The 13193-nt window shown below is 43.4% G+C and overlaps 1 protein-coding gene across 1 annotated transcript in view; it reads right to left on the bottom strand.

Moving 5' to 3' along the window:
- Positions 1-11269, bottom strand: part of SPOP (speckle type BTB/POZ protein) — a 67028-nt gene extending 55759 nt beyond the window's left edge. The window contains exon 1 of the mRNA XM_047845814.1: positions 11085-11269. The gene's annotated coding sequence lies outside the window, so the exon portion shown is untranslated. The remainder of the gene's footprint in view (positions 1-11084) is intronic.
- Between the last annotated feature and the right edge of the window lie 1924 nt (positions 11270-13193).

The following is a 13193-nucleotide window of genomic DNA, read 5'->3' on the forward strand; positions in this document are numbered from 1 at the left end:
GTAACTACATTTGTGTTTATTTGTTGAAGCTCCTTTCCTAGATGGGAAATTCCACAAGAATAGGGATTTTCTGTCTGGTTCACAGTGACATACACTGTTTTTCATGCTTAAGTGGCACAGAGGAACAATTTCAAAAAGTCAATGAATGAATTAATAAATGAATGAGGTTGAACCCATTTTCTTAAAGTACACTCTGATTGTGTTATTATTCAATCAAAAACTTTCAAAGTCTCTCCATCGCTTACCACATTAACGCCTAACTGCCCAGACTTAGTAGAAGACCTTCTTTGTTCTGGGCCAATTTCTTTCCTACCTTATCTCCTATTATCTCAGGCCTCTTTTTTTGCTTCAGCTACACTGCACCGTTCATTATTGCCAGTACACACCCTATAACAACAAACACTGCATTTCCTCACCTCCGCACTTTTGCCCACGACCTTCCTTCTGCCCGAATTCCCTTCCCATCTCTGCCAATCAAAATTGCAGCCTTCAAAATACCGACCCTTCAAAACCCAGCTCAAAGGTCACCTTCACAAAGACAGTCCTGACTCCCACCCCAACTTCCCCAAATGCATGACCCCTTCCTCTTCTAAACACCAAAATAGGTATACTGGTTCAATTCCTCACTCATTTCAGAACATACCCCTTTCCCACGTTTTATAAAAGCTTTTGTTTAGAGTCATTCAATAGATAGTTGTGGAAATGAGGTCATTTAACACCACTGTTCCCTTCGCTATCAAAAAACGTATTTAAATGGGGGTGGGGGGGGAGGCGGGGGAGGGAGGTTGTCTTTAGCAAGATCTTTAATAACCAAACGATATAAAGCTGGAATGGCAGATTCCCAGCCTTAACCTCCCCTTCTATGCCTTTTCTGAAAAGGCAAGATCTTCCCAAGTGCAATCTTTGGCTCTGAGATTTTGTAATGTATTCAACTGCTTGAAAAAAAAAATGTTAAGCTGCATGTGCTACTATAAGGACATAAATTCCATAAGCTACATTAAAACGGGTTACCCTCAGATTATCACATACTTGAAAGAATATCTGGCTGAAAATCTGAGTACCTTAAACTCTGCTGTTTGAAAATCGTAATTACTAGGGAAACATTTCTGTTCAGTAAGAAATCTGAAACTTTTTATGATCTTTTAAAGTATTCTATTCATTTCTGCACCATATTAAATGATAAGTAACAGTGGTAGCAATGCAGTAAAATTCTACCATGAAACACTTGTACTTTGAGCAACAGGCCTTCGTTTCCCTACGCACACGCTCTCATAAGGCTGTGGTTCCCAAAATGGAGTCCATGGATCCCTGGAGGTCCCTTTCAAGAAGTCCAGGAAATTGAAACGATTTTCATAATACTTAAGAAATTGTTTGCCTTTTTCACTGCACTGACATTTGCACTGGTGGTACAAAATCAACAATGGGCAAAACTACTGGTGCTTTAGCATAAATCAAGGTTAACGGCGGCATCAAACTGTACTAGAGTCACGTGTCTTTCCCCATCACGTACTGCTGGGTTTTTTTAAGTCAATTTCACTTAAGAACGCTCTTGATGAAGCAACAAATTTTCTCGATGAAGTTCCGAGCTTTTACTCAAAAGTTAGAATTTTGGAAATCTTGTAGCTGCAGGACAGATTCCCAATACTTACAGACTTTTCTAATGAGATGGGTGGTGATACTAAGCAATGTGGTTTTTTTTTTTTTTAATACCGCATTATGAAATGTGTCATCTAGAAAACCCGCTTAACTCAGTGAATCAGTATTTCCCAAACAACCAATGCATATTATCAAATCATGAATGGGTAAAAAACCCATTCAAAGGGCAAGACAGACCAGTGGGTTTTAGTATAACAGTAACATCAATGATTTCAGATTCCACACTACAACTTAACTGATAAGAAACTACCAATTGTCAAGTTTTGGTGTAGTATCAGAGAATATACACAACCGTCTGCAAATACTCCTCCCTTTTCCAACTATTTATCCCGTGATTATATTTTCTTCAAATACTTCAATGAAAACTATCAATCATGGGGTGCCTGGGCGGCTCAGTTGGTTAAGCGTCCGACTTCGGCTCAGCTCATGATCTCATGGTTCATGAGTTTAAGCCCTACATGAGGCTCTCTGCTCTCAGCACACAGCCTAATTCAGATCCTCTGTCTCCCTCCTTCTCTGCCCCTCCCACATGTGTGCTCGTTCTCTCTCTCTCTCAAAAATAAACATTAAAAAAAAATATCACATCAGATTGAAAATACACAAGTAGATATGAAAATCTATCTTCTGTTAAGGCAGTATTTAAGAGATTTGCAAAAGTGTAAAAAAAAACACTCTTCTAATTTTTTGAAGTCATTTTTTCATAAAAATATATTATTTATGCTAACGTGAAATAGATTTTTTTAAGCAACTTTTTAAAAAGTTTTTAATTTTAATTTCTAGTTTGGTAAATATCAATAGATATAAACCACATAAACAAAAGCTCTTGGGATCCTCAGAAATTCTTTAAAGTATAGAACCTTGCAACTAAAAAGTTAGGCAAACACTGCCCTAAGAGAATCTGTCTCTGATTCCGGCCACCTCCAAAACTGCTGTTTGTACCAAATCTTCCCTCCCCGATCCTCAACCAGAGTCGAACCTGGGGCAGACATCTGGCCCAAGGAAACTCATGCCTTAGACTGACCAAATCAGACATCATTCAGGAATCTGAATTAAGCCTCATGGATACTGAGGTCTACTTACGGCAGAACACTAGAGTCCATTCATTCTTATTGCTGAAGTCCTTGGAACAGTTTTGGTTCCAGCCCTTTCTGAGGTCTTGTGGTTCAGCTTTTCCTTGGATTCTACGACAACTATTTTCTTTGGTTAAGTCTTTCACTTGTTATTTTAAATAGGTTTCTTTTCCTTATGCTCAAGAAAGCCTTAACACCACAGAACTTCAGTACTGTTACCAAGAGTGTTTTATTTGGTGTTCTTATCTGAGACACCAAATGATAACAAGGTTCCCTCCATTTGAAAATCATGTGCCTTTACAAAAATGAAAATCACTCCAACAAAACAAAAATTTGAATGGAAATTATAGGCTCATTCAGAACAAGAGACAGCTTAATGGTCACCTGCTGGATTAAGGATGGCTTGTGGTTTTTTTTTTTTGTTTTTTGTTTTCTCTTTTTTTCTTTTTGGAGAAGGCTATTATATATTATGTCCATGTATTTTAGACAGCAAATGGCTTCATTAAAATACACCAACCTGACAGGGTTTTTCAAGGAGGCTGATGAACAGAAAAAGAACAAGACGGGGAGACTACATATGAACAATAAATCTTGTAGTGCAAGACATGCAAACAGACCGATGTTACAGAATAAGGAATGCAGACACAAACCATCATATTATCAGAAGCACGGAAGTGGCATTACAAAGTAGGAAGGAGCAGACATGACTATTCAATAAATGATGCTAAGGTACTGGGTTATCCCCACGGAAAAAAAAAGTTAAATCCCTCCTGCAGGGTTATCCATATGGGAAAAAAAAAAAATTAGATCCCTACTTCACACCGAACATCAAAATAAATTCTGGGTGGATTAGAAACCTAAATGTGAAACTTTAAAACTTTTAGAAGAAAATACAGGATCTAAGTGTTATCTCAGTAGAGGGGAGGATGCCTCCTTTAAGACACAAAAAACACACATGCTAAAGGAAAAACATAATAAATCTGACTCCGCTAAAATTTAAAACTTAGTTTCGATAAAGGATAAAATTAAGTTAAAAAAATGTAAACATACCCTTAGGACGGCTACGATCAAAAACACCCCAGAAGATAATAAGAGTTGGTGAGGATGTAGAGACACGGGAACCCTCTGTGCCCTGTTGGTAAGAATGCAAAATGGTGCAGCCCCTGTATTAAGCAGTATGGCAGTTCCTCCAAGAAATTAAAAATAGAATTACCATACGATTCAGCAGCTCCATTTCTGGGTATACACCCAGAAGGACTGAAAGCAGAATCTCAGAGACATCCGGACACCCGTGTTCACAGCAGCACGATTCACAGTGGCCAAAAGGTGGAAGGAACGCAAGTGAACGCTGACAGATAAATGAACGAACAAAATGTGGCATATGCGTACGACGGAGGATTATTCAGCCCTAAAAAGGAAGGAAATTCTCACACGTGCCACTACGTGGACGAACCTTGGAGCACACTATGCTAAGGGAAATAAACCGATGCGAGAGGACAAATACTACGTGATTCTACTCATATGAAGTATCTAAAGTAGTCAAAATGACAGAAGCAGAAAGTAGTACCTGTCTCTAAATACCAAAAATTATGTAAATCTCAAATTAAGATGAATGATGACATATACTTTTTTTTTTCAGGCAGACAGACAGGTGCAACAGACAAGAGGGATTAGAGGCTTTCAGAGAACTGCAAGCCCTTCTTTAATTTAGCTGGTGCCACAGCAGGAAGATCTGTGCCAAGCTCAGAAAGAGAGAGTCGAGGGACGCCTGGGTGGTTCAGCCGGTGAGGCATCCAACTCTTGATTTTGGCTCAAGTCATGATTTCGTAGTCTGTGAGATCGAGCCCCATGTCGGGCTCTGCGCTGACAGCTCAAAGCCTGCTTGGGATTCTCCCTCGCTCGTCTCTCTCTGCCCCTCCCCTGCATGCACATGTGCACTCTCTCTCTCAAAATAAACAAACAAACATATAAAGAAAAAGGAAAGACAGCAACAGTCAGGAATAAAGGTCTTCCCGGGCAAGGAAGGGTTACTGTCTGAACATTTAACTCCCACTCTGAGGTCTGTCTGCATCCGGCTCTCCCAAAGCAGCATGACCAGCTCTGCCACACAGAGCAGCCGGGCAACTCTTGCCAATTCTATTAAAACATGACTACGGCTGTAAGAATGAAGGCCCAAGCGTTTCCTGAAGAGGCTATACTTTAGAATCCTTTTTCCTATGATGGAAGCTTGTCAAAAACAAAAGTAAAAGAAGCCACTGGATCTTAGCAGCAAACGTGTCAGTGTAGCCTTTCAGAGTGATTCACCGTGCCCGAAAACAAACACAAGGAACAGGTGCGCTTCCCTGAATACACGACCAGAATTCAATATAGGGCCAGTATTGTTACGAAACCAGGTTGAGAATAACCTTATTAAGTCTGGAAGTAAATACGACAAGATGGTTTAAAAAAAAAAAAAAACAAAGGGAAAGGATTTCAGATAAATATCAGAATACTGTTATTGCCAGCCTTTGAGTGACTTGAAATCAGTAAGATGACTCAAAATACTGCCACATGGTAAGAGTCTAATAAAGCATTTTCTGCTAAGGCAGGAATTAGTCCAGCCCCTAAAACCAGCTTTAGAATGCAGCTCTACTGTATCTCTTGTTTGTATTAATCTTCATTAGGGTGATGGATTTTAAGAAAACACTGTGGATGTACCAACATTTCTCCTGAGTCTACACTACATGACAGAAATCCACAGGATTCAGTGCTGTTGCAGACCTTGAGTTAAAACAGCTAGATATCAGGGTTCATGGCCTAACTGAAAAATTTCCCTAATTAAGGACAATTTGTCTCATTCCTTTTTTTTATGATGAAAATCTAGTGATAATGAAAAAAAATATGCTATCACAGCATAATCTTACATAACGCTCCAACTGTGCAGAGGAACGTATAAATGAGGAAAAGGGAGGAAAGACAAACACATACTTGTGTATATCTACACAAAGATGCTTTTATGGGACACTCAAAACCCCACATCTCCAAGAAAGCTCGCAAGTACAATTTCGGTCTCTAAATTCCATTTTGAGTACCTTTCATCTCGGGGGGAAAAAGCGAGGTTGCTCATCGGAGAAGAAATCCCCAGTCTCTGCTCCGGCTAACCTTAGACTGGGGAGGTGGGGAGAAGAAATGCGGTCTTCAGAGGTACTACCTGTTTTTCACAAAGTGCATTCAAGACAAAGGTCTAAGAGCCAGAATCCAGCAATGTCAGTGGCACAGAAGTGATTCAAACACTAGGTGCACTGTATTAAAATGAAGGCATCTGCAGTTTTTAGATTTTGGCTTCAGAAGCTCTATAGGGAGATGAACAACATAATAGAAGGGAAGAAAATATGAGATACATATATCCTACATACGGGTGTGTATATACACACCCATATGTATATCACATAAACACGTGCGCGCACACGCACGCACACAGAAGATGAGGGCTCCACAGCTGGGACAGGGAAAACACAAAGTGAGGCAGGAACTTCCTGGACTAGAGGGCAAGGAGGCACTCATCCACCAAGCTTAAAAGGTTCCCACAGGGCGAATATGGAACATTTTGAGCTCCAAGAAATGTCTGTAATTGTCAGTAACATGTAGAAATAAATTAAAGTCCGTGCATTTATAATGATACTAGAGTAAAGAAAGCTAGAAAAAGAAACAAATCACTTGCCACCATTAGAGGTGATTATTATACCACCTTGTTACTCAGAAAACTGTTAAAGGGAAAATAAGAATTTACCTAACTTTTGGTAGAAACTAGAATTATTTCCAACTGCTGAGGGAAAGATCGAAGGCTAATCAATGTAAAAGGAAGAGAATGAGAAAATCAGCATTTTGCAGCAACCAAAGAAATAACTGGTGCAAACAAGGATCATTATCACTAAGTGAAAGACTGCCGGAGAAGTGGAACAGTATGGCTCCAAAATATCACTCTACAGATGACTAACTACAAAGGGGAAAAAATGTCTACACTGGAGATCTGGTATTTATCATCTTAAAGAAATGATAAAATAAACTCAGCATCGTTAATAATGCAATATTATGACATTATGTTTCTCTTATCATGACCTAATATGAGGTACAGAGCAACACCTACGAAGAATTCTTACCCAAAGTGTTTAATATGCATCTAACCACGTCTTAGACTTCAATGCCAGTTTGTAGGAAATACATGATAAAGGCGCAAATTAAATGAAACTGTGAGGAAACAATCACAGGAAACGGCCTGGTCTCTTCACAAAGGCAATTTCTTGTAGCTTGTAAACAAACTACTGGAGATGTAAAAAGACTAAAGATACGTGTTTGCAGAAAAAAACACCAACAGCTAAAAAGTGTCATCTTCAAGACAACCAGGAAAATCTAAACATTAACTGGGTATTAGATGGTTTTAGGAAATTACCGTTAATTGCCTTATCTGTGACAATATATCTTAAGAACAATTAGGTAAACGGTCTCCTTAAGAAAATGCATCTAAAGCATTTAAAGTACAAAAGTATTAGGATGCCATGATATCTGCAAAATAAAAATTTATATATTATACATATAAAGGCACATGCACACACATACATTAAGCCAATACAGCCAAATGAACTGTGGAATCTAGGGTATAATAAGTATAAAGGTGATCATTGTACTATTCTTTGACTTTTTCTGTACGGGTAAATTTTCTTACACAAACGGTTGTAAAAGGAGGGGAGGGAGAGGGCTCAAAATGCGCTTCCTCCAGGAAGGCCTCCCAGAGGAATTCTCCTCTAATCGCTCTTTCACAAAGTCCTCTCAACATGGAACACAGTGTATTACTGTTCCCATTCTAACTGTTCCCTTACTATTTCACGTACTTAGATTTGATTTTCCAAGACTATGAGCTCCTTCAGGCACAGACATTTTTAAATTCGCTTCTATTTCCTCACAGCTCACAGTGAAGTATCTGCAATCAGCAGACTTTTAAAAAGTACCAGTACCCGGGGAGGCAGGGCAGCTCAGTCGGTTAAGCGTCCGACTCTGGGTTTCAGCTCACTTCATGATCTCACGGTTTGGGAGTTTGATTCCTGCGTCGGGCTTTGCGCTGACAGCCAGAAGCCTGCTTGGGATTCTCTCTCCCTCCTTCTCTGCCCCTTCCCCTCCCGCTTTCAAAAATAAATAAACCAACAGTTAAAAACAAAGTGTTAGTACCGGTATTTTGTGAAGGCACTTGGTAAAGTACCTTTAACTAACTGGGTTAGCTTTTCAATTCCTCAACGCAATGGTAGTTCGCCTCTACAAACAATTTTGAGTCAAAGCTATCAAAAGATCATGGAACATCACCTATGGGCTTACAGGATTTTGCAAAAAGAAACCAGCACCTAAGAATGAAAGGAAGCAGAGGTTGTACATGTCCTGCAAGCGGTGTCATGGACATGCCGTGTTATCCAGGCACATGACTTTATTCTCATGACATGACTCTTCAGTCGAACAGTATCTTCCCCGGCCACTCCCATCTGCAAAAACGGCCACGGTTATGTACCCACAACTCCTGGGTGTAATAAGGCTTAACAAGCTACATGATGAACTTGAAATCTTAGCTAAAAGACTGCACAAAGGAAAAAAAAATGTTGATAACAGTGCTGGTGAGGAAAGAGGCAGACTCACTGCTGGCAGGAATATAAATTCGTACAACCTCTATGGTGAGTCACTCAGCAGTATCTAACAACATTAAAAATGCATATATCCTCTGATCCAGCACTTCTGCTAGGAATTCACCCAAAAGATACCCATGTACACAAAAAGCACACACAAAGAATTAACTGTAGCCCTGGAAACAGCCTAAGTATCCAACAATAAGAGCTGACTGAATGATGGTACATCTATACAAGGGAGTATCTGTCATCTTTCAAAACGGAAGAGGTACTCTATTGCTCTATGGAATGATGGCCAAGATATACAAGGTAAAAAAAGCAAAATGCAGAATAACGACTATAGTGTCTTACCGTTTGTGTAAAACAGTAAATAAAATCAGAAACTTCAAACAGTACATAGTTGTGTATGCTTTTGAAAGCCATGACTATCTCTGGAAGGGTAAACAAGACACAGGTAACAACAGTTTCCTTGGGGGGGGGGGGGTGGGGGTGAGTTTAACTAGACAGATGAAAAGAGGACAGGAGAAGGAAGATTCTATGTACCTTTTGAGTTTTGTTTCATGTGTACGTTACCCATTTTACATAGCATTTGGAAACACGGCTCTGCACCAATGCAAATTAATTAATGATGCTCCTCTTAATCCTAAGAGCAATCATGCCTTCATTCCACAAAAACGTTAAACAGGGCTTCAGTAAATTCAACCAGATGAAATGTTTCCAGATAAAAACAAAGCATCAGAGAGGACAGACGCCTCCTGAGAGATGGATACCTACCTACTACCCCCACAGTTTTGTTTCAAGGTTTTTACCAAAACCTGATGACATCAAACATCTCCCAGTACACTAACCACTATGAAGAGCTCTGACGGAAGTCACCAAAGTGCCAATGCAAACAACCACCCTCACCCTAAGTGTGGAGCGATCACAAGAACTTATAGCCCTCATTCTTCACACATAGAAGATGAGTCTCCAGCCCTTTCCTGGAAACAGGATGAGTTATGCCCCCCAAATTCCTGTGCTTCCTCTGTGTCGTCCCTTGGGTCCCACTGTAACGATGGCAACAGAAAACAGCACAAAAGACAATTGAACCATGCAAAGGCCACAGTTAAAAGGAGAAGTGAAAAAAATATATACACACTGAGGCCCCAAAACATAAGGTCCTGCAGTTAAGAATGGCAGCTGAAAAAAGCCTTGACAGAATACCAAAGAAAGAAAACAAAGGAACGAAAACAGAAAATAAGGCTTACTAACATACCCCATCCATCCCGTTATCCAGATAGGAAACAGGGTTGGCAAAGGTAAACTGAGAAAACACAAAAAAGCTGCCCCCTCCCAACAAGTCAGCTATTCATTTCAATGCTACTCAGCAAACCTTCTATTTTTAAGAGTTTACCATTTCCTCGCCCTGTTCTGAGGGCAAAGGTAAGCAGCAGCAAAGTAGCCAAGAGTGGCAACACGGCAGCAAATGAAGGACCGTGAATAATCTGCCAACCGAAAACCTAGGTCCTAGATCACTGAAATATTCCTGAGTTCCTTGTTTTATGTTGCTCTTTGTTTTTGCAAATGCGCAAGAACTATCACTCCCACTGCTTAAAGTTAAAACCTCCGCTGGGTAAGTTATGGTCCACTAGTAGGTTCCGATCACTTTTGTTTTCATGTGATGTTCACAGAGCATCAATAATGTACAGCTAAAACGAAAGCGCTAAGGAAGATCCTTTTTTTTTTTAAAGGAAGATCTTATACCAAAAAAAAAAAAAAAAAAGGCAAATAGGTCACACGAACTGGGAGGGCTAGAGATGAGAGAACCCTGACGTCTTGATTTACAGTTATTGCTCTAACCCTTACACTGTGTTCTCTTTATCTCTATCTTTAACTAGTTCTGTGCAGATAATTAAGAATTTTGCTAAAAGGCAGTCACCCTTACTTTCTTTTCTGTGACCCTTAGTCCTCCTAAGAAAGGCTACCAAAATCCCCTACCAGAATAACTGAATGGGTCGAGGCACCTACTCGTAAGTTTAGGGGATGTTTGTATTACAGGTACAACATGACGATGGAGGAGGGGGGGAAGCAATGCTGGAACTAGAAGTTGCAGTGACAGTTTCAAAAGAAAGGTCAGCGTGGGGCACGGTTGGCTCTGGAAGGCGTTTGTAGCCTGGGAGTCTCTAGGGCAACACCAGATGCGAATAGTGCTTTGTCAGGAAGTCCCTCGAATCATTTACACTCTCCCTTTCGGATAGGAGCAACAGGCTCACTATGGGGCAGCCCACTGCCTGGGAAAGAGGCGGGCGCATGGTCAAGGGGCTCTTTATCCCGCAGGTCCCTGCAACACAGCGATGCGCATGCGCCCCGGGGGCAGCGAGCAAGCACCCCTAGCTCGTTCACACTCGCGCATGCGCAGTCACCCGTCTCGCCGCAGGCGACAGCTCACTATTTGGCAAGGGGGATGGGGCTGGGAAAATGATGGGGGGGGTGCTGAAGGCAGGGGGCGCGTTTGTGTCTCCTGAATGCTTGGGATTGGGAGAAGGAACGGCTGATTAGGCTCTGGCATTCCCAGGCCACGTAACCCAGGATGTGGGATATGGGACAGAGAAGAGTATATGTGTGGCGGGGGGGGGGGGGGGGGGTAGTGGGGGGCCAGTCACCTCTTAAGGGAGGCGCCCCCCCCCACTCCGACAGGACAACCCTCTCCCTTGACTCTCCTCCCCCCACTCACCTGAGAGCGGCGGCGACAGCTGCTGGTCCCCGTCCCCCTGCGCTCGCTTCATACTGTCCGCAACATCCGGGACCTGCGGGACCGCCGATACACAAATACACACACACTCGGAGCGCGCACACTCACACACACACACACACACCGACACACACCGGCCGGGGCGTCATGGCGTCAGCACGTCGACGCAGCGAGCGCGTACCCGCCGGGCCCCACCCCGCGCGGCCTCCGCCCCTCTTCTCCCCTCCCTGCGTTCTCCTGCCCCTCCTCCCTCTTCCTCAAGACTCCGCCTACCTCCCCTCTTGCGCATGCGTCCCGACGTCTCCCCAGGGCCGGGGGACGGGGTTGGGGGGGGGGGAGAGGGGAATCTGAGGAGAAGGAGGGGCCTGACAAGAAAGAGGCGGGAACTCGGAGGGGGTGACGTGCCCGGCTCGGCGGGCTGCGCGGAGGTGCGAGGACCAAATAGAGGCCTACTAACGGGGGATCAGGGTGGGCAGCGTAACAAGAGAGGCACTTAACAGTAGCGACGTGTATTTGCAACCAGTTTATGGATCAGCAACAAGCGTAACTTGCGTTCCCTCACTTTTTCCAACCAACTTTGTGTCAGTAAAATCGCCTTTGGACTTTATGACAATGCTGAAGACTTTTAAGTAGCTTTTTAAATTTTGGCCTTTGGAAACGATCAAGAGGGACCGTGCTTTCGGGGCAAGGCGGGCATATTAGGTGGCTTAACTGAAAGGAAGCAGATTCAATGACAGTTTGTTGTCTTGGACACCTGGGTCCCCAGTCGGCTCCACATTCTAGCTCCCAAGGGCCATCAACGACTCTTGAGTTGACTAAAAGAAAAAAAGCCTTGGGGCGCCTGGGTGGCTCATTCGGTTGAGCGTCCGGTTTCGACTCAGGTCATGATCTCACGGTCTGTGGGTTCAAGCCCCGAGCCCCGCGCGGAGCCTGGAGCCTGCTTCCAATCCTGCGTCTCCCTCTCTCTCTGCCCTTCCCCCACTCTCACTCTGTCTCTCAAAAATAAAGAAATATAAAAAAAAAGAAAAGAAAAAAAGCCTCAGCCTCTTGGCCCTGGGAGAAAAAAAGTCCTCTCCACGTTAGAGTGGTAAGGTCCATGACGGAATATTTGTTATTGCTACAATTCTTTCCTTTAGCTTAAACTTTCAAAAATTGTTCTTCCTGAATCCAGCCAGGTAACCCGGAGCGGGGATTGTCTCTTTTCCACACTGAGATAGTATCATCACACACACACACACACACACACACACACACACACTCTCAAATGCCAGAGGCATTGAACCCAAAAGAGCAACCAGATGAACCTGCAGGTCGTGGGGTGATAAGGCGTGGGCCCTGCCTTGGGAACAGCTTCCGGAAGCTTTGCTGCCGTGGGACTGTCTCCAGGAGACTGTGCTGGCTTGTTTCCTGCCACATGTGCCCCGGTGCCAGGTGGCTGGTGTGTCCATTCATTAGGGAAGGCTGGGAGCCAGTGAGCAGAGCTTTGGGGGGGGAGGGGGGGAAGAAACCCCTGACAGTTGCCAGGCCGCTTTCCACTTTCAAGTACACAAGCACGCCCCACAGTCCCCCAGCTTCAGCCATCCTAGGAATCACCCACAAAGCACTCCAAGCTCCCAGAGCTTGCTCCGACTGTATTTCAGACATGATCGAGAGACGGAGGTCCTCAATTCCGCAGGGCTGTGAGCCACTGGGCCTCCCTTGCTGGAAACAGAAAGAGCTTGTGTCACCTATTAGGCTGAGTTCACTCATCACCACCCTCAACAAACATTCATTCCTTCGGCTGAAGCCAGCAAGGTTTTTTGGTGCTGGTGAAAACTCAAGAGTGCCCCGCAGGTAACTCAGTAACCGGGCTCAAGTAACTGACTCCTGGGTGTCCCTGAGGCTGTTCCCTTCCTGTTCTCTTCAGGATTCACAGGCGGGCAAAGGAAGAAAGAAAATGGGTACTCCTCGGAGGGGGAGGCATAGAAGGGGGAAGGGGTGCAGAAAAAGGAAACTGGAGGCACCGACAGCCTCCTTTAGCTCCCTTACAGCTGGGGCTAATCAATGTCATACAGTCAGTTTCTGCCTGGGACCTGGGAGGGGACCCCGCGG

This window comes from Prionailurus viverrinus, unplaced genomic scaffold, assembly GCF_022837055.1.
Source record: "Prionailurus viverrinus isolate Anna unplaced genomic scaffold, UM_Priviv_1.0 scaffold_35, whole genome shotgun sequence".
Classification (NCBI taxonomy): domain Eukaryota; kingdom Metazoa; phylum Chordata; class Mammalia; order Carnivora; family Felidae; genus Prionailurus; species Prionailurus viverrinus.